The sequence below is a fragment of the Mus musculus genome, chromosome 5 (assembly GCF_000001635.26).
Source record: "Mus musculus strain C57BL/6J chromosome 5, GRCm38.p6 C57BL/6J".
Lineage (NCBI taxonomy): Eukaryota > Metazoa > Chordata > Mammalia > Rodentia > Muridae > Mus > Mus musculus.
In genome coordinates this window covers 136,439,460-136,462,198 of record NC_000071.6, presented here as the reverse complement: position 1 = coordinate 136,462,198, position 22,739 = coordinate 136,439,460, and the positions used below count along the sequence as shown (strand labels likewise).

At 45.7% G+C, this 22,739-nt stretch overlaps 1 protein-coding gene across 22 annotated transcripts in view; it reads left to right on the top strand.

The window, feature by feature from the left end:
- Cux1 (cut-like homeobox 1) overlaps positions 1-22,739 on the top strand; it is a 319,456-nt gene that overhangs the window by 105,392 nt on the left and 191,325 nt on the right. The window lies entirely within an intron of this gene.

The window sequence follows — 22,739 nt, the reverse complement described above, 5'->3', positions numbered from 1 at the left end:
CCCCCGTGCATACACAGAATCCAGAGGAGGACATCAGGTGACTTGCTCTATCAATCTCTGACCTATTCTCTCGAGCCAGTGTCTCTCACTGAACTCTTATCTAGGCTGGCAACCAGCAAGTGCCAAAAGTCCCCCTGTCTCTGTCCTCTGTAGACCTGAGGTTATAGCTGCATGTGCAGTGATACCTAGATTTTCCCATGGATGCTAAGAATCTGAACTCAAGTCCTCACCTGTGTGTCATGAGCCCGCCTCTGAGCCATCTCTCCAGCCTCTTCAAGTATCTTTTCAGCACCAAAGTTTCCTGGTTTCCTCATGAAAATGGAGACTTTCCTTGCCTCTTTATCAGTTCCTTTGGGCCATCCAAACTCTCGGGAACTTGAGATCTGTGGCTCCAGGTACTATCAATGACCCAAGGCTATCCTCGTTCATTGGAGCCACTTGCTAGGTCCCCCTGCTTAATGGCATTTAGTTGCCTGATTGGGCAGTATGGTTTTTGGTCACTTGTCAGTAAAGAAACTTCAAGAGGCCCAGTAAGGGCCATAGCAATATCACAATGTCAGGATGTCAGGGCGCAATCAAAGGACAGTAGCCCTGGTGTGTTGAAATGAGTGCGGAAGCTTGGAGGAGGTGTGGAGAAACGTTTATAGCAATACGACATTCCAGTGACATCCAAATGGCATTTTCATTATAGTTTATAAAAATCTCAGTGCACAGAGGATTGGAAATTAAAACATCCATCTGTGTAACGGCTGGAGGTATAGTTCAACAGTAAAGCACTTGCAAAATGTGAGCATTTAAGTTGAGGGGTCTGTCCCCAGGACTACACATACTGGGTTTGGGGTGCAGAGCTTCACTTGGAGAGGCACTGAGTTTCATCCCTAGCAACTCAGAAAGCAAAGCTGAACCAATCCATAGGGTGTTCTTTCCCAAACAGATTATTTGAGAAACGTTGTTCACTATGTGTTGTTTAACACCTTCTCTGTTTGAGTTTCATAGTAATATTTTGAATGTGTGAGAGTACATGTGTACCCAGGTATCTGTGCCCACATACACATATGTATGGAGGCCAGAAGTCAGTGTTGCTGCTCTGGGTGCTGTCCACCTTGTCTTTTTGAGACAGATTCTTTCACAGGCCTCAGACTTGACTGGCTAGCCTAGGGAGCCCCAGGCATGCACCACAACACTGGGCTTTTTATATGGCAATTCAGAGGGTACAAAGGCAGGTCCTTATGCTTGCATAGCAAACCCTTTACTGACTCTCTAGCCCATCTTAGGAACTTATTTAGTGTCGGGCAAGGGGCTTGTTTTATCTTGCTAGGCAGTGGCCTACCAGCATAGCCACTGATGGTGGGACTTCTGAGAGGAGAGGGAGGAGGAGGAGAAGGGAGGATTCCCTAAAAGCCTTTACAGGCAAATGGGTCCTTTCAAGAAGTCAAACTCCCCGAGCCTTGAGTTATGGTCTTCTCTTTATTCTCCCACATAGCCTTGGACTGGAAACCATAGCCCACAGCTACATGTTGCTGTCTGTGTGATTGAAACTAAGAACAACCTCCATGTTTGAAAGAGGACACTTGCAGAGTACTTGAACAGCATGTACAAAGCTCTGGGTTCTACCCCCAGTACTGCCTAAACTGGGAGTGGTGGCTGACAACCTGTAGTTCCCAGTACTCCAGAGGTGGACAGCCTCCTCAGGGGTTTAAAGTTAGCCTCTGCTACATAAAACATTCAAGTCCAGTATGGGATACATGAGAATCTGTCTATCACTTGAGAGTATATGTACATATTTGTGTGAATGTAAATCACATGTGTTGGAGTGCCCATGGAGACCAGAAGAGAATGATGGACCTTTGAGCTGCATGGGAATTAAAGGCAGGTGTGAGCTGCTCCTACCTGACACCGTCTTTTTAAAAAGGTGTTTGGGTGGGGGTGTTTTTACACTCACAGATTCTATAAACTTCTGATGTCAGTACCCAGGGTGTGGGCTGAGGCTGGGGCTGAGTGGGTGAGTGCTTGCCTAGCATGCACGAAGCCCTGGGCTCTGTCCCCAGCACGCCTACCCCAGCTGTGTACAGAGCCACAGTTCTACTTTTCACCACATTGACGCGTGCCGTTCTGTGGTTTCAGGTGTGATGCAAGACTACCATCCTCTGCGTCTCACTTCTCATCACACATTGAGGAGATGTAGTTAAAAACACTGGGGGTGCAGAGGCAGGAGGATCTCAGAGTTCTAGGTCAGCCAGGGCTACATAGTGAGATCCTGTCTTAAGAAACAAACAAAAATAAAGTTTTATTGGAGTCTAATTATGCCTGTTTGCCTCCTGATGGTCTCCTGGTGCCTCTTTCCCACAGATGCCATGTGACCAGCATGGCTTACTATCTGAGCTCTGTAGGAAGAGCCTACTGGCCTTCCTTGGTGCACATTCTCATCCTTACTTACAGTTCCTGTACCAACAATCTGACTTGGTCTCTGCCTCCAGTTTGTCTCCTTTTCAGTCTGTCTGTCTGCACTCAGTCTTCCCAAGATGCCGTTCTTTCAGTTGTTAGTCCTGATGACAATCTACTCCTAGCACCCTAAATATGCACACTCCTGGGAAGTCTGGTCCTGAATAATAGCACCAGTAATTACCAGGGTCCTAAAAGTCCTGCAGAAAAGAAAGTTACTCAACATGGGTTAGTGTGATACCTAGAATCCCACTGAGCAGAACAGTTTGTCTTTGTTGGTCTGCTCGTGTCCGTCAGTGAGGGATGGCAAACATACATGGTAAATGCAGTCCCTACGGGCTTGGACGACCATTCAGCTTCTGGTGCCTTCTCACCTCTGCTGGAAGAGTGCCTCATACCATATGTAGGTGGTGAGGGGACCCATGGCTTGATGGAATGTTATTTAAAATAAACAAGCGAGCGAGTGGGATACTGATTAGATTTGGCCCTTGGGCTGTGGTTGAAGGAACAGTATGTTCTTTACCTGGGGAACTTGTTAGAAATCCTCAAGTCCTAGGCCAGCACGATGTGCACTGCCACAGCTTCCCCGTGGAGCTGACTTTGCTGTGCTGTGTGTTTCTCTGCTTACTTACTGTGTGGGTTGTTGAGTCCCTGCTGCTGTCACTATGTTCTCTGTGGAGGTGTCAGCCCCACAATGTGTATGGAGCCCTAGCCACCAATCTTGATCTGTTAGTTTCCTTGTCGCCACACCACAGCCATCTGTACACACCTGACTGTGTGTAGTGTCACGCTCCTGTGTGTTCTGTTGCCTGCTGCCTTTCCTCTGTGCTCATGGCTCTGCAGCTGGACATCGTACCCACCTCCATGTTTCTGCATCTGCCGAAGTGCATGCTGACCATGAATGATAATATCGGTACTATTAGCACTTGAGGAAGCAGAAGAACTGAGCTGTGAGCTCTTGTGCCTGTGGTCTGTGGTCCACATGCTGTGTGATTCTGTGTAAGAAGGAGTGGGGAAGTGGAGTCAGCACCTCGGGGTTCCTGATTTTCCATGGTTCTCAGAAGTGCTCGTGGTGGGAGGCCTTGCAGCCGTTTCCTCTCCTTACTCCACTCTGACTCAAGGATTGATTGATGTTTGGAAATTGTGACTCATCTTGTTAGGGAAGGAACAGGAAATTTTCTTCTCCCCCACCCCCCTTCCCTTCAAATAGGTAATAAATAAAGGCAGCTGACATCACACTTGGTGCAGTGGGGAACCTTCAAGTACAGGGCTGGTTTTCACAATCAGACACTTCTTGCAGGAAAATACCAGAAGGAAACTTCTCTCTGTGTTTTTGCCCAGCCTTCTTAGTAAACTTGCAGAGTTGTCGTGTGGGTTTGTACCCTTCTTGGGAAGATCTTCAGGGAAACTCATGCTATGCAAGTGAGGCTCATCTCCTTTCTCCTTTAGGAAGAGATGTGGGAGTGGGCCACACTGCTCTGAGTTTCCAAGTGAATACACAGAGTGGTGAGTAATGATGGTTTAAACTGGTGCACGGTGAGAGAATGAGATGGTCCAGGTTTACATCATGAACTAAATACAGATTATCTGGACTCTAGGCTGAGGCTCAGGCTGGTGCCAGGGTGCTGTCGACTGTAGCTCTATTTTGTCTCACAGCATCAAGTAAAGTAGATGCCGTTTGCTTTTAGGAGTCACCTTCTGGGGTCTGAGGAAATAGCTCAATGCATATGAGCTGTGACTGTTTAGCATGAAGACCCAGTTTGCATCGATAGCACTCACACTGAACAAAGAATGTAGACATGCTTATCTCAGTGTTTGTGAGGGGTGGGCGAGATAGGAGGGTCTCTGGGGCTTGCTGATGGTAGCCTAGCTCTAGGCTCAATGCCACCACCCTGTTTGAAAGGAATGAGACAGAGCATGATAGAGCAGAATACCTAACATCTTTTCTTTTCTGGGCACATGTATGGGAAGACAGACAGACAGACAGACACACACACACACAATGTTCTCATATCACTTTAGGGTTGGAATGCTCAAGTGTCTTACTTCTTGATTGTAACTTGGTAACTCTGGAAAATAAGAAACATTTCAAATTGTGACTCAAAGTGAGGCCTCAATAAATGGTGGCCATTGGAATTATTTTATTATTGCCATCCTTGTACTTGCCAGGCTTGATATCCAGTGTGTCACAAGAGGACTGACTGCTTTACTGGGGTTTGCATCACCTGCTGGGGTTTAGATAGGTGCTCTGCCATTAAGCTATACCTCCAAGGCCTCCAATGGGGGATTCTAGGCAGGGGCTCTACTACTGAGCCACGCCCCCAGCCCCCCCATCACTGGGGGGGGATTCTAGGCAGGGGCTCTACTACTGAGCCACGCCCCAGCCCCTCACTGGGGGATTCTAGGCAGGTGCTCTACCACTGAGCCACGCCCCCAGCCCCTCACTGGGGGATTCTAGGTAGGGACTCTACTACTGAGCCACGCCCCCAGCCCTCCCATCACTGGGGGGGGGATTCTAGGCAGGGGCTCTACTACTGAGCCACCCCTCACCCCCCGGTCTTGCTGTATATAGCCGCCTCATGATGCTCACTGGTACTATTTTGTCTCCATTTTTGATAGGAGGACACTATGGCATAAACATTTGCAGAATTACTTGTGTCTGCCCACATACTGATCTATCCACTGTGTACCTTGCATAACAATGATAAGCAACAATCTATATGCTCCATGGTCTCCCATGATGCTGTGGATGGGAGTCTCACCAAATAGAAGGTGAGATTGCACAGAAATACTTGAACATAGATGTTAAAATGAAATATTCCAGTCAGAAGCTGGAGGTATGGCTTAGTTGTAGAGCACCTGTCTAGACTCTTACAGTGGGAGGGCTGGGGGTGTGGCTCATCAGTGGAAAGCTGGCTAGCATGCAAGAGGCCCTGAGTTCAGCCTCCATTTCAACACTGAAAAAAAATGTAAAGAGAGAAATAGAGCCAATATGGTGGGTAGAAGTCAATGTCTTCACCTCCTCATCTCTTAGCATAATATGTGCCACACGGAGCCCCGTTTTGAAATGAGGCTTGTCATAGGATCACTTCGAGCATGCCCATTTTGTCTGCAGTCAGGGTTACAGGGCCTCTGTGACACTGGCCCACAGATGCTGCCTGAGGTCATTTCCCTTTCTGTGTTAGGCTCAGCCTGTGCAGAAGCAAGCAGACTGCTTATATTTGGCACCAGCTAACTTACTTGTTGGGGAGTGACACCAGACACGCAGATTAGGATCTGACTCACAGCATATTTAGTTCAAAGAGGTCAGTTTTAAAAACTTAAATGGATTCTGAATCAACTTTTCTTTCAGAGATCCTTTAAAAGATTGGAATGGTACCACAAGATGTTTACTGGAGTCCAGTTTGAGAACCAGCACCTGATGAATTTTAGATTCCTGTGAACTGTCAGTTAAGAATCAGGGTTCTGGGGGGAGAATTTCAGCATGGGCTCAGTGTCATGAACAAGAGTGTGCATCCTGTGCTATACTCAACACTAAAATACAATTGGATGGAGGGAGATAAGAAAGGGTAATGGGAGGCAAAAATGTCAACATACATATATACATATATGGAATTGCCAAAGAATAGTGAATTTAAAAAAGGGAACAACCAATTTGCTGTGAAGAGGTATTTTTTAATGTTAGATTAATTCACTGAAATTATATAAATGATATTATTTTCCAAGACTGTTTATTAAAAGCAAGAAAAAAATGCCAAACACGTTTTATACACCTGTAATCGCAGGATTCGTGAGGCTGCTATGGAAGGACCCCAAGTTCTAGGCTGCTTTGGCTACACAGCAAGACCATGTCTCAACAGTCCTAGTCCCCCAAAAAATGACATGGAAAAAAATCATGATATGACTTAATATAAGAATCACACATGTTCCCTCAACCAAATTTAAGAGAAAAAAGAAAAAGACTACACAAATGCATGCACATATAGCTAGCATAAGCAAATATTGAACAATGCATGGCATGGTTTGTGTGTGTGTGTGTGTGTGTGTGTGAGTGAGAGAGAGAGAGAGAGAACGAGAACGAGAGGGCACACTGATATGCATTTGACATGTGGAGATCAGAGAACAACTTTCTCTTCTTCCCTTATGGATTCTGGGGATCCAACTTGGGCTGTCAGTTTGTACAATAAGCAATTTCATCTCACCACCCCAACTTTGTTTTCTAAGGCAGGGTCTCTCATTGGCCTGGAACACACTAAGAAAGCCAGGGGTCTGCCTGTCTCTGCCTCTGAAGCTTTGTTACACAAATGTGATCCTCTGGGGTGTTTTGTTTTGTTTTGTTTGTTTGTTTGTTTGTTTGTTTGTTTTTAATGGACCTGGTTCTTGCAAGGCAAGCACTTTATTGACTTGAGCGTTTTTCCCCAGTATTCATAAATGGAGGTTACCACAGTATGGACCACTGAGCTTTCAGGATCCTAACATGTTGTGTATTGACCATTGTTTGTGAAGGGTGATTCCACACTCTCAGTGTTAGCATCCTGTGTTTTAAAGTTAGTGCAGTGGAGTAGTGCCTTGCAAAGTGCTCAAAAGTGATTACAATTAGCATGGTGGCGCACACCTTTAAACCCAGCACTCGGGAGGCAGAGGCAGGTGGATTTCTGAGTTTGAGGCCAGCCTGGTCTACAGAGTGAGTTCCAGGACAGCCAGGGCTACACAGAGAAACCCTGTCTCGAAGAAAAAAAAAAAAAAGGAAGGGAGCCCACTGTTGGGATATATTTCTGGAACACTTCCTGTTCAGGGTTATGTTGCTGTCTCGCCTTGTTAAATACAGGTGTTTGGATGTAAAAAGAGTGGCCCTCTAGAATGTTACACCCCAGAGGTGGGCAGGGGTATGTATGGTACTGCAGAACTCACTAAGATGAGGGGAGGGGAGGGGAATGGCCCCTAAGGAAGGGTGGGAAGAGAATGGCATTAGTGACATGGTGCTGCTGCAGAACTTGAGAGCATTGTGAAACAGCAGAACTCTGAGGACTTCATTCAGTGGATAGGTGGCCAAAAAGGTGGTTATGTGACCTGGAGTCTTTAATTATTGTTTGAACAGGTAGGTGCTCTTGTATCACTAGCGATTTGGTCTTTGTTGGAGGGGCTGGCAATACTGGGACTTGAATCTAGGGCCTTGTACATGCTGGCCAAGCACTTTCCACTGAGCCATGGTCTCCAGCTGTTGTAGACCCTATCTCCAATCTTCCTTTTTAAACTTTTTATTTGGGTACAAGTTCTCATTGCATTCCTGAGGCAGGCCTGAAATCTGTAATTCTCCTGCCTCAGTCTCCCTGATACCTTTACTTTCAGGAAACACAGAGGTTGGTGTGCGTGAAACAATTAGGAAGCAGGGGTCACATCATTTCTGGATTGTCCTTTCTCCCATTCCCTCATCTCAACAGCTGGTGCTGTATTCCCATGTCACCTTATACCATATTAGATTTATATATATATATATATATATATTCTATTCTCTAAATGATTTGTCATTCTGGTCATTTGCCCATCAGATACAACTCTCCCTAATGTGGGCATCTGACTAGTTTGAGCACAGAGCCCTGGATACCCCTTTCTCAGGACCAGCCACAGCCCTTCTGCTTTCTCGGGTGCTGTGAATCAGGCAGGGAAGGAAGCTCACGTCAAACCTCTAATTATTTCTGTTGAAACTGATGATATTGAGGGTGGAGTGCACAGCTTCACCCTCTTTGTGTGCATGTCTTTTTTCCCCTTGTACAAGAAGTATATTCTTTCCTGTCATGTTTGTTCCTGCTTGATTGGGGAAGCTGCTGTTTTCATTGTTTAATTAATGGGAACGTGTTCTCTTTAGGATCTTACTGTGGGACAGGTTTTCTGTTTGAACATGGTGCAACGTGTGGACCCTTTTAAGCCTAGTTACATGCTTACCTCTTTATAGGGCAATAACCAGATTCATTTTGCAACTCCTTTCAGAATAACATTGTTCTTTGGCTATTCTAATAAGATTTTACCGCCACTGAGATGCCCCAGGTTGGCACAGCTGCTTCACAGCACATAGTCCCTTAAAGTACATTTTGAGAGATGTTTGTAGCAGGTTTCCTTCATCTTAGACTTCAGTCACTCACTGTGTACTTGAAGGCTCTCTTTAGTGTCTATATATTGTAATTTCTCTGGGACCTGTTTTATTTGTAGTAAAGCTCTTAATGTTTGTCCTGTCCTGTTTTAGGTTTTGCTAAGGAGATTCATGCGTGGAGGGACCAATATTAAATTACGTGACTAATTTGTGGGATCCCTTTTCTTAACAAGGAGCTGTGGCTTTGGAGAAAACTTAGAAAAGCCCCTTAATATGTTTTCTTCTTCCTGCCACCTCACCCCTTTCTCTGGGTGAGTGTGGGTGTGCTCTAATGAAATCTCATTATATAGCCCAGGTTAGCCTCAAACTCAATTGTCCTTCTATCCCTGGGATTACAAGTGTGCTATTATGCATGTCACAAGGACCAGGTCATAGAAAGAGAACCGGGTGGGCCAGAAGAGATTCTTTTCCTGAACACCTATGTAGCTTTGACTGTTTGGCAAGGTAGCGCCTTCTTCTTCCCTCTTGGTAAATGTTCATTTGTGGCTGCCCAGTTCAAACAAGGAACGTGAGCAAGGCATCTCAGTGTAGTGGGGGAAAAACCTGAAGTGGCCATGGATGGAAGTAAGGGATGAAGGTGCTGGGCACAGGGGAAGCTCAGCCCTCTGGCTAGGGCTGTGTGGGTCTCTGTGACAGAAATCTTCAAGGGATTAGGTTTGCAGGGGTGGCAGTCAGGAACAGAATTGGCATTTGGAGAATTTGAGAATATAGTGGGTTATCCAAGCAGAGCTAGATGACAGGCCAGCCCTCAAGCACAGAGCTGTGAATCTGGGTGTAATGTGGGAGGCACTGACTTGGAAACAGGTGCCATCCATGTGTCTTTGTCACCCCTGTTCATCGATTATGGGAAATTCAAGGTTTCTGTGAGGACCCAGCTCAGTACACAAAACAACGACGCTCTTTAAATTCTGTTTAAATTTATTTTTATGTGTATGGGCCAAAAGAGGACATCAGCTTCCTTGGAACTGGAGTTACAGATGGTTGTGAGCCACCATGTGGCTATGGGAATTTAACCTAGATCCTCTGGAAGAGCAGCCAGTGCATGTGCGCCTTAGCCTTCTCCCCCTCCCCCTCCCCCCTCCCCTCCCTCTCTCTGGTCCAGCTGTGTTAGCTATCATCCTCATCATTAGTCTTAGGTGAAATTGTCTTTGCACAACCCTTTGGGAGGTGAGGCCTATGGCAGCCCCACATGGAAATTCACAGTGCACAGGATCATCTGTTCCTCTAGCCCCAGATCAGCTGTTATTCGAACAAGGGAAGCCGTATATTTTTAAAAGTAGCCAAGACTAGCCACACTTTGAAGTATTGCACAATCATTAAAAATCATGCTGGTGGCAAGTCTGTAGAATGGGCAGCAGGATAAGGAGGGGAGAAAACAACTTAGGAAGTGCATGAGAGCGTTCTCACAATCCCAGAAGACATGTACTGGAAGAAGCTGTGGCAGAGTACGGGCTGGGCTCCTTAGGGGCAGGACCACAGCAATTTCCTACCCTATGCTTTGCCTACTTTAAAAGTACTGTCGTAACAAATACTATGTTCCCAATGGAGGAGCTAGAGAAAGTACCCAAGGAGCTAAGGGGAACTGCAACCCTATAGGTGGAACAACAATATGAACTAACCAGTACCCCGGAGCTCTTGTCTCTAGCTGCATATGTATCAAAAGATGGCCTAGTCGGCCATCAGTGGAAAGAGAGGCCCATTGGTCATGCAAACTTTATATGCCCCAGTACAAGGGAACACCAAGGCCAAAAAGTGGGAGTGGGTGAGTAGGGAAGTGGGGGGGAGGGTATGGGGGATTTTTGGGATAGCATTGGAAATGTAAATGAGGAAAATACCTAATAAAAAATATTAAAAAAACAAAACAAAACCAAACCAAATACTATGTTGTTCACCAGGAACAAAATAAGCAGTTGTGGGGCTGGGATGATGACACAGTGATCCAGCTTCTTGCTGTAGAAGCATGAGGGCAGGATTGTGGGTCCCTAGCACCCACACCAGTGTCAGGTGGGCTCCAAATGGGGAAGGGATTCCTAGAGCAAGCTTGTTAGCTACACTAGCTGAGTCAGAGAGTTTAGGGTTCAGGGAGAGGCTGCCTTAGTAAGTATAGTAGAGAGTCACCCAGCACAAACATCTGCCTCTCTGCACTCACATATGCATGTGTAATGTGTGCTACATGCTAGACATTACACATGCTAGACACAACTGAAAAGGAAGAAGCCCTCCCAACAGAGCATCCTCCTCCCTTCAGCAAGGAGCTGGCTGTCTAAAGAACTGGGAAGACAGCTTTTACATATTTTCCTGCAATTCACCTGCACATGTGTGTTTAGGATATACACACTTAGCACGCAGAACCACAATGTTCCATCCACTGAATTTGTTGTGCTCTTTTGGTATCTCTTACTTTATAAAGAAAAGGCCCAGCACTTGCCTTTAATTCCACCACTCAGGAAGCAGTGACAGGCTGGATGGATCTCTGTGAGTATAAGTGATCTCTGTGAGTACAAGTCCTGCCTCATCTTGTGACAGTTCTAGGCCAGCCAAGGCTCCATATGAGAGTTTCCAAAAACAAAACACCTTATTTGGTTGCCAGCACAAGATCGAGCCAATCAATATCCTAACATGGAAGGAGGAGAGCCTTGTAAGTCCCCTCCCCTGAGGAAGAATGGACAACGTATGGCTTCTGGGGGAGGGAGAAATACTCTGTAAGAGTGTGGCCTCTAATAGGTTGACTGCTACAAATGGATAGCCCCATGCCTGGGAGTATAGGGTCAGCACAAATTGGTGGGTTTTTTAATTGGGAAAGAGAGAGAGAGAGAGAGAGAGAGAGAGAGAGAGAGAGAGACAGAGAGACAGAGAGAGAGAGAGAGGGAAACAAACAAACAAAAGAGGACGTAAATTAGAGAGGAAGTAGGTGGATCTGGGAGGAATGTGGGGCATAAGATTAAAATACATTACATAAAATTTCCAAAGAATTAATAAACTATTAAGGGTCTTGTTTGTTTTTGTTTTGAGGCAATATTCTAGACTGGTCTCAAATTCCCTCAGGATCTGGGGTTGACTTAACTGCTGATGCTCCTCTGCCACCACGTTCAAAGTGTCAGGATTGCAGGTGTGTACTACTGCACTCAGTTTTGTCAGTGCTGGGTATCGAACCCAGGGCTTCATCTGTGCTAGGTAAGCACTCCACCTTAAGTCAGCTTCTTCTTTAGATGCTTGATATGCAAGTTTGGTCTTGATTTCACTGAATGCTGGTACACTTGCGGTGGTGGTGGTGAGGGAATGCCATTCTATGGAACGTAGAAGGCAAGGATTGTAGACCGGGGCTGAGCTGCGTCTTGATACTGAGTTAGCCACCACCCTCTCCCACCCCAGCCCTTTTCTCCATTTGAAAATACCAGCCAATTACTTTTTACTCAATCAGCAGGAACTATTATCTTTTTTTTTTTAAAAAAAAAAAAAAAAAGGCTTTCCTGGAACCTAACATGAATCCTCTGTAACAGTATATACCTATAACTACTGACAAGTCTCTACCATCTGGAGCCTGTTATCTTGGTAGGACCTTATTTAGTCCAAAGTCACTTCACCTCAGCAACTGTTACTGTTTGAATGTGGAACAGCCTCACCCCTACCCCACCCCTCTTCCTGTGTTGGAACACTTGGTCTGCAGCTGGTAATGCTGTTTTGAGAGGTTGTAGAACCTTTGGGAGGTGGAGCCTTTTTAAAAGGAAGTCATTCTGTGGGGAGCAGGGCAGGGGGCCTTGAGTCTTAGGGGCTCATGTCACCTCCCAACCACTCTGCTTCACTGAGATCTGAGGAGGTGAGGAGCCCCAGCCACATACCCCTGCCACCAAAGCTGTTTCCCTTGAGGAATTTGGTGGAGCCTGGGATGTAGTTGGGTCATTATGGAGAAATGACAGAGCATGGACCCCTGTCGGGTTTTGTTTTATTAAAATCACAGTAAACAGCAAATTAGCTTGGATAAATCTTTTCACAGATAACTCAGAGTGCAAGGTATAGAAAGTGTTTGTCAGGAGAAGGGTCTAATTAGCAGTTAACTGTAGGGATCCCTCTCCTGGGTTTCTAGTTCACATTTTTCCATTCTCTAGTGTCCGCATACCTGGTAGGTACCACATAGTCATAGCTGAGAGTCACACATCAAAGGGCCAAGACTGCCCAGGCCCCACTTACTGTATGACCTGGGACAAACCTCTTAACTCTCTGTGCCTCAGGCATTATCAGCTGGCCACACTGGGGTAGCCTTGTGGATGAACTGTATTAGATTAAATAGAGTATTCAGAATAACACCTGGCCCATGCTGCGCTGCTGTTTGTCATTGGCTTGGATATATTGGTGCATAAAGTACACCCAGGAACCAGGGATATAGTTCACCTGTAGAGCACCCACTTAGCATGTACAAAGCCCTAGGTTCAATCCCTAATACTCATATTGCAGGGGTCTGCATGTATTTGCAAGAACATATGTGAATATGTCTACATAAATGATTGCATGCATAAGTAAGGTTTTATGGGTGACACTTCTATAGAGTCCTCAGCTTCTCTGCCTCTGAGCCCTTCCTAACTTGATAGTAGCTAACAAAGATGAGACTGCCCCAGCAGAAGCAGCCATTGGCATGCTTTCTGTCCTGGACGTCCTCAGAAATGGCAGGTCTGGAGGTAAAGAATCATATCTGATCCAGCTTTGGGGGTTTTACCCAGAAAACATCCAAAAGAACAAAGCCACAGTTCTTGCCAGGTCTCTACAGGAGCATCAGTGAGTCTGCTCTGCTAACAAAGTTCATGAAGAAGGTCATTTCTGATCCATCCATGGTCATGACATAGGCTTTGTGAACTGTCATTTAGGAACAGGATATGATTCTAATGCATACTAATGTGGCCTGAAGTACATCTGTTGGGACCTCATAAGAGTAATATGACTTCATCAGAACCTGTCCACTTTGAGATTTCAGACTTTTGGCCTAGGGCTTTGTACATGCTAAGCAGGTGCTCTACAGTTGAACTATATCCCTGGTCTCTGGGTGTGCTTTATGTACCAGTATATCCAAGCCAATGACAAACAGGCAGTGTACCACAAACCAGGTGCTATTTGGTCTCTCACTGAATCCTTAGTTCACCAAATAAGCTAGGCTGGCTAAGCAGCAAGCCCCAGAGATCCTCCTGTTTCTGCTTTCCCAGTATTAGGTTTACAAGTGACCACTATCAAGCTTGGTGGATTTATGTGAATTTTGGGAATTAAGCTCAGGTCTTCATACTTGTTTGTCAAACAGGTTACTTACTGAGCCATCTGTCCAGTCCAAGAGTTAAATGTTTAATTGTGCCACAGAAGCTTTGGGAGCTCGTGTTTTCTGGAGAAGAAACTGCCTATCTCCCTACAGGCAACATAGCACAGTGATCCACACTCAAAACACTGAGACCATTTTTTTCCCTCCAAAAGTGATTTTTGAGGCCATGAATGAGGATTTCTGATCTTTAGTGGAAGTTCATCGAGGAATAGAATATGATGCCTGGGCATACTGTAATGTTCTAGATGCTGAAGAGGAACAGAGACACATGCCATACCATGTATGCAGTCAGAAAACAACTTAAAGGTTGAACGACTTTCCTCCTTCCACCATTCGGGTTCTAGGGGTCAAATTTAGGTCATCCGTCTTGATAGCAAGCACCTTTACCCACTGTGTCATCTTCATCTTGCTAGCCCATCTGGGTATTGTCATCTAAAAAGCAGTTTGATTACCTTATTGAGAGATTTAGAGCAGTCTGTCCTGGAGTGGAGACAGATCTGCAGTTGGGAGCTATATGATATCAGCTTGTCATGTGAACAGTTCTGGTCACCTAAAGAAAGTAAAGGTCTGGGATACCTCACCTGCCAAAATAGTTGGGAAACAAGCTATGTACCCAGGAAGGCATTTCTATATTTGAGAAATTGAGGTGGCCCACTCTGAAAAATCTGGGTCAGATGCCAGGAGCTTTGGGTCTCTAGGTATCCCAATGTGCAACCAGGACATGTGTGCAAGCAGATGCCTACTTTTAAAGGAAGGACTTTGCAACTATGTTTATTCAAATCTAATGCAAATAATGTAGAAAATGCCGAAAGGGTGTCTAATCTGGAGTCTCAATGGCAAATCTTGCCAAGGAGATCTGAAAACACATCCCCAAAAAGATAGTGTGTAAGTCTTAGCTATTATACTCTTCTGAGTTGAGCTGCCCCATGAGTGGTGTTCTACCTTGGGTTGGGATGTCTTTGGAGACACTGACCTGGACATTTGGGGGTTTCCCACTGATCTGGAGCTTTTAAGTCTTAGAGGACACAGCTAAATAGCTTTCCTTAGCCTGTTGTTCTTAGGGTAGCATCTGTGCTAGTCTTCAGTCTTGCCTATATAGGATACTATATACATGGTAAGCCAGAGACAAAGATATGCACAGAGCTTTAAGGACTGCAGAGCTAGTATACAAGAAGCAAAATCATCTCCCTGAGAGCCACTCCTGCCCTATAAGGCATAGAGCCCAGTATGGCCAGCTTCTTTCCCATTGCTGCCCAGAGATACTCCCCGCCTCACCACAGCTGACCTAGTGGACTTCTGAGATCTTTAGTCACCCATAGAGGCCATAACCACAGTTGATTTTATGGCCTGCGATTTGCTTCTTTTTATTCTTAGAAGGGAAAATGAAGCTACCTGTTGTTTTGGGCTCTTTTGTGTCATCTGTAAGTGGGGAATACTCTAGAGAAAGTGAAGGGTGTTGGGAGAAGAGATCTAGCTTGTGCTAGACTTCAGAGGCATGAGGAACTAGAAGCAGCATATATAAACATTTTTATTTATGGATTGAAGGAAGAGAGAAAATATGAAAGGGAATGCAGAGGAAGGGTTTTGTAAGTGAGCAGGGCCCTTCCCTCCCTTGTATGTACCAAGACCTCTGCCCAGTTGGCCACACTGTCAGGCAGAGTTGGCCTACTGTGGAAGAAACCAGAATGAAAGAGAAGTGGTAGTAAAAAGAAGAGCTATCACTTGGCCATCCTCTTTGTTATGTCTCTGCATCCAGGAGGCAGCTGGCCTTTACTTCAGTGTGTCTCTATGAGTGTCTTCAGGGACCAGGCACTATACCAAGCAACATGAGCACAGCTAGAATAGGAGCTAAGCTCACTCTCATGCATGTTGTGGCATGGTCACATTTGTGTTCCAGAAAGCCCTGCTCCCCTAATTTATACAAGGGCAGGTAGACATGATCAGCCAAGCTGTGACAGAGTTGCTGGATATCACACAGCTGTTGCCACCTCCCTGGCACACCTCAGTGTCACCAAGGGCCCCAGGCCCTGTCTTCATGGCTCTCAAGTCCTCACTGAAGCACAGTCAAGAATGGAAGGCATGCCTAGCTCTCCACAACTGCCCTGGTTCTACGAGTGCCAGCAAGATCAGCTCCTTGGGGCCTAGGCCTGTTCCCCAGCCAGCGGCCCCTCCTAGTCCTTGACTGAGGAGTGGTGTGCCTGGTGTATTGACACATGGTTGGCACAAGAGTCCTGTGTCTGGAAGTTTAGTCGTTTCTCCTGTCACTCTTCTCTGAAAGGCAGTGTTAGAAATAGATGTAGTTTTTTTTATTACCGTCTGGTCTGGTCCCTCGGGCTGAATTCTGCAGTGTGATGGATGTGCACTCACTCTCAGTGCTGGGGCTTGGATGATGGAATCAGATGATGTCAAAAGACCAAGGCAGTAGGAATACTCTGAAACCTACCTGAGGTCTGGAGTGCTTGTATAGCTTGCATGAGGCCCTAAACACTATCCCCACCACTGAATAAATAGGGTGTGACATGCTTGTCATCTCACCATTCTGGAGGTAGAGGCAGGAGGATCAGAAGTTCAAAGTCATCCTCTGCTACATAGAGAGTTCCAGACCAGTCTGGGATACATGAGACCCTGTCCCACCAACAAAAACTTAGGCTGGAATTCTTTTTAAAGGTACCAGTGACAGTTTATTCAGTGTCGTCCAGAGCCTTCACATGGAATGGATTTGTCACATCCCCACTGATTCTGTTGCATAGCCCCAGCCCTAGATATCTTTGGAAAAGGAGTTATTTGGAATCTTTCTCCATTTAACACCTTTGTGACTTAGTGTCTCTTAATACAGCTCCAACAGCTTCTAAAACCATGCTAGCCCTAAGATGGGCTGAGAGCTTGAATGCTGTCTTTGTTGGGAAAGATTTGAAACTGCAGGTTTTAGAAGCTTTCTGAAAGTATTGCTTATATAATATTCATTGAACACAAATTCTTTCTCAAATAATGGCATTATAATGGTTCTAAAGAAATAAAGTGACTTGCTCAGCCTGGGTGTTTATCTTAAATGCTGAAAAGCTACAAACACAGGCTCTGTGAGCTGTGTGCATTTAATTAAACCATATCCCTAACATGCTACATGAAGGGGTGATTTGTGTATCACACTCTGAAAAGATCCATAAAGTGTCCCTAGAAACACACAATCAGGATTATTCCTAGACAAGTCGTTTCCTCTCCAGATCCCTTTCCTTATATGGAACATGAAATTGTAGGGACTGGGATACCCAAAATCCTTGTAGTTAATAGTTCTCCAGGGTGTCTGCAACTTGGAGTAATCAGAAGTGGTGGGGTTTTATCCTTTGTTTTCTCTATCTTCACATAAAACAAAAGGAGTAGAAGACTGTCCTTCAGTGATAGAGCCCCTGCCTAGAATCCCCCAGGGAGGGGCTGGGGGCGTGGCTCAGTGGTAGAGCCCCTGCCTAGAATCCCCCAGGGAGGGGCTGGGGGCGTGGCTCAGTGGTAGAGCCCCTGCCTAGAATCCCCCAGTGAGGGGCTAGGGGCATGGCTCAGTGGTAGAGCTCCTGCCTAGAATCCCCCAGTGGGGGACTGGAGGTGTAGCTCAGTGGTAGATAGAGTATTCATTTAACATGTACAAGTCCCTGGTCCATCTCCAGCGTTGAATAAACAAACAAATCAAATAAGGAGAATATTTTCATACCAAATGCATATCAAGAAGTGGGCACCAGGAGACCTAACTCTGTGGGCTTCTAGGTCTATCTAACTAGTCCACCATCTCTGTTGCTTGCTGTCTTTATTTTTGCTGTTTATGGTGCTAGGATGGAACCCATGGCCATCTGCATTCTAAGCAAACTCTGACCTCTGAACAACAAATCCCTCCTCCCCTGAGAGTATTGCCTAGGATGTACAAAGCTCAGTGTTCGACCTCTAGCACCACATAAACCAGCGGTGGTGGTAAATGCACATAAACCTAGAACAATGAGGTAGGAGAAGGATCAGGAGTTCAAATGCGCACTTGACAACATAGCAAATTGGAGGCCAACCTAGGCTATATGAATTGTTTACAAAAGTGGGGGCAGAGACAACTTGAGTTGTTGAGCTCAAAGTGTCACAGATGATTCCCCAAGTCACACTTCCAGAATTCAGCTCTGTTTAGATCTGCTAAGATCCTCTCTGTAAGAGCCCTTCACTGCACGTGCAGCCTGCACATCCATGTCCTCAGTGTGGGGTTAAGGAAACCCACGGGTCTTAATAGCTGAAGGGCTGAAGACATCCCAGTCCCTCCAGCACTGTGGAGTGTAGCCTGAAATAGTTGGAAGCTGAAGTTTAAGCCTCTTTTGGCCAGATCAAAGAAACCCAAACTTCTAAAAATATCAAATTAGCTTTTTAAGCATAGTTTCTATCTTTAGTTGAAATGTGTGCAGTGTGTACTTCTGGAATGTTCTTACCCATATCCAGAGAAGTTAGCATCTACCTGGAAAAATGAGGTGTTTGGCCTCCAGTAATAACTAACTCTTCAGCCCTTGACTTCCCCTCAGCAGGACTCAGGATCCTGCAGGATAAATGAGGCCTTCTCTCTCCTTCTGAATCTATCATCACTGTACTAGGACAGGGCTTTGCTTTGCTTCTCTTCTCTTCTCTTCTCTTCTCTTCTCTTCTCTTCTCTTCTCTTCTCTTCTCTTCTCTTCTCTTCTCTTCTCTTCTCTTCTCTTCTCTCCTCTCCTCTCCTCTCCTCTCCTCTCCTCTCCTCTCCTCTCCTCTCCTCTCCTCTCCTCTCCTCTTCTCTCCTCTTTCTTTTTAAATACTGCTTCCTTCCCCTGTGTGGATATGCATGAGTGTGTGCTCTGTACAAGGCTAGAGGAGGGTGCCAGGGGTTCTGCTCTACCACTTTCTGCCTTATCCCATTGAGACTGTGTCTCTTACTGAACCTAGAGCTAGGCTGGCAGCCAGCAAGCCCCAATCATCTTCCTGTCTCTGTCCCTCACAGCATTGGAATTGCAGATGTGTACAAGGCCACACCTGGCCTTGGGCACTAGGGATCCAAACTCAGCTCCTCATGCTTTTGCAGCAAGTGCTCCTACCCACTAATCTGTCCCCCATCCTAGTACCGTGTGATCATATAATGATCTTTGAGTCTAGCTTCCCCCTCCCCGTAGTGGTGCCATCTTTGAGACCCAACATGAAATGACATGTTTGAGAGCATTCAGTTTGCAAGTCATATAGCTCAGCAGGCTTATTCCTACCCAGGGCAGACTGAAATATTTGTATTTGGGTTTCAAATGTGTTCTGTGATGTGTATGCAACAGATCGGCCCTCTTAATTGCTGTGCTTGTTAACATTCAAATGAGGTTTCAATCTGGAGCCAGAATTGAATGACAGTTGCAGAAAGTGGCCCAGAATCTCACTGAGTGATGTGGGGCAGGCAGCCGAGGTAGAAAACTCAAGACAGACCATTCTCAGAGAAGTCGGCAGACTTGACTTTGAATACTTCCCTGACAGACACTTGCTTTAGACAGAGCTTCATGCCAGGTGTCATATGTAGGCTGCTCAGACCCCACAAAGGCAGCCTCGGGTAGCAGCAAGGGGCCATGCCCCCAGCATGGCAGAATCAGCCTCTGAGAGTAAACAGACTCCAGTCTTTTGTCTTTGCTTTGCCAGTTCCTAGCCAGGACCAACCATCCTGAGGTCAGCTGACTTCCTTGGAGTGTAGAGTTGCCTGGGCTGTCTGGGGGACTTCGGGTGGGATTTCTGCCAATTTTGCCTACAGTCGAAGGAAAGTATAATGGGCAGTTTGTCTTAAGCACCTACTTTGTGTCTGGCTGATCCCTGCTAAGGATATCAGTGACCGCCCAGGCTAGACACTTCTCTACTATGTGTCTGAGGACACTAAGGTCAGACAGCCACTGTCCTCACAAGCCTGTAACAAACCTAATCCGAGTCTGAGTTCACTGACCCCAAGCGTCACACGCCTGTCACCATGCCTGACTGCCCTTCAGCTGGCTGTGTTATTCAGTTCTGTATTTGCCAACAGCTTGCCTAGGTAGAGTTGGCTTGCTATTGCAAGCAAGGCAGAGACTAGCAGTGGTGGGAAAGAAAAGGAAATAAAATCAAGGTGGTACACACCTTTAATCCCAGAAGCAGAGGCAGCAGATCTCTGTAAGTTTGAGGCCAGCCTGGTCTACAGAGCAAATTCCAGGACAGCCAAGTCTACACAGAGAAACCCTGCCTCAGGAAAAAAAGAAAAAGAAAGAAAGAAAGAAAGAAAGGAAGGAAGGAAGGAAGGAAGGAAGGAAGGAAGGAAGGAAGGAAGGAAGGAAGGAAGAAAGACACCAAAACTAACAAATATATAAATAATAAATGAACCAAGGACTAACAGGCAGACCCCAAACTGGGCAACTATTCAAAGTATATCTCTGACCCTATACTGAAAGATGAGTCATAGACTTGACCATAAGCTTCCCAGAAATGAAGTAGATGACATTCACGGTCCATGAGCTAAACACACGGTGTGAAATGAGAAGAAGCGTGGCTCCTATGAGCAGAGCAGGAAATTTACCCCGGTTGCCCAAAGGGGCCTGCAGCTCAGTGCTGGCTATACATTTTTGCCAGCTGCTTACCATGGTGTGTATTTATCTTGTAGGTTAATAGAAATACCGTTCTTTTATCTGCAAGAGGAGGAAGAGAAACCTCCCAGGCTTTAGATTGTTCAGTGAGGTTGACTGCTGTCTTCAGTCAGGGCAAACATGGCAGGCAAAGCCCTCCCGGTTGTTAAAATTAGAGTAAAACTCTCTGTCCCTCTTATACCTGCTTGATTCCTTGCTTTGGGGCACATGTTGTTTGTAGACAAAGTAGTCTTAAGAATTTTTTTTTTTTTTTTTTGGCCTGCTGGCTTGAAGGGATTTCTGGGTGGGAACAGGTATCTAACAGGCCTGGAACCCATTGAATACCCTGATTCTGGGATGGGTATTATAATTGTTTATGGTGTCCAGTGTGCCTTCATCATCTCTGTCCAATATATTCCTATGCTTGGTTCAGCCAGGAGGGAGAAGGATGTGTCACTCCTTATACTTTAAGTTTTGGTTCCAGCATTTTTTAAAGGTCTTAGGAATCTAAAACAAGACTTAGCATATATGCTATACTGCTGAGCCATACCCACTAGCCCCTCCCTGGGTGATTGTAGGCAGGTGCTCTACCTCTGAGCCACACCCTAAACCTTTTATGGCTTTAAGGTTCTGCCATTTTTAAAGTTCTGCCTTTTATTTTTGGCTTCTTTCCTTGACTTTAAAAGTGATGCTTGTGTTCCAGGGACTACTTTTCAGGCAACCGAAGTCTGCAGTTGTACATTCTGCTCCGTTTTGGGGAGAGAAGCAGCAAGTCATATCACTTGACTCTCACCCCGGCATGAATCCCTCCTTCCGTGCAATTTAGCCATGGTAGGCACACTTTCTCGGGTGGAAGACACACCCCTTTGGGTTCTTTTTGTTTCTTGAACTGGTTGATCTCTTTGCCATCAGCTCTCAATGCCACTGACTCAACCAGGTATGGTGGCATAGACCGATCAGTTGAGGTGCTCATTTCAAACGTTAGCCATCTGACCCACAAAGGACAAGTGGCTAGCCCTGAAAGACTAGAGTCAGCACACTCTTATCTAACCCACATCACTGAGTTTCATCGTCTCCCATCCTTACAGATTGTTAGGAAATGAAATCCCTCTTTGAATTCCCCAAACTACTGATGAAATCTGAAGTGTCGTGAAATGACGAAAGAAGCAAGAAGCTAGGAAGTAAGGTCTTTGAATCCTGGCTTTCAGGAAACGAATGAGTAGGAAATCTAATTCAGGCAGCCTCGGGAAACATCCCACGTTAGGAGATGAAAGCTCACTAAACTGGGATCTAATTCTATAACCTAAATATAGATGGAGATATATTACAGGTTGGCCGTTTCCACCAGGCACAGTGTCACGAAGTCTAAGTAAAGTTCCTTTTGTGTTACAGAGAGGAGAGAAGCTTATGGTGGTGACAGGTAACAGGGACAGAGAGAGCTTGGGCTCTCTTTATTCCTTAAGTTTTATAGTAAGAGTAAATTTGTGGAGTCCAGCATGGTTGTTCATGTCTGTACTCCCAGCAATCAAAATGCCAAGGTAGGAGGATAGTCATGAGTTGAAGGCCATCCTTGGCTACAAAGTAAGATATGTCTCACAATGTAAAAACAAAACAGTATGGTAGGCACCATCTAATACTAGGACTCAGAGCCATCGTTTTGTACCAATGGCCCTTTGGTTTTTTTTTTGGATGTGTTTGTTGCTTTGTCTTGTAGTTCATTTGTTTCTAAAGAATATGGCATTCTCCTTGTCACCTTGTCCTCCTACCTGGGCTAGTCACTGTGGAACCGGCAGTTTTCATGTGACAACAGTTTTAAGTGTACGGTGCGAAGTATAGGAATTTATCCCCTACCTCAAATCAATAGCTAATTTCCTCAGTGCAAGCATTGGTTTTGTTTTTTTTTTGTTTTTTTTTTGTTTCTTTATTGGATATTTTCTTTATTTACATTTCAAATGTTAGCCCCTTTCCTGATCTCCCCCGGCCCCTGGAAACCCCCTATTCCATCCTCCCTCCCCCTGCTTGTATGAGGGTGTTCCTTTACCTACCCACCTACTCCCACCTCCCTGCCCTCAGTTCCCCTACACTCGTGCATCTATCAAGCCTTCATAGGACCAAGGGCCTCTTTTCCCATTGATACATGACAAGGCCATCCTCTGCTACATATGCAGCTGGAGCCATGTGTACTCCTTTGTTGATGGCTTAGTCCCTGGGAGCTCTTGGGGGACTGGTTGGTTGATATTGTTGTCCT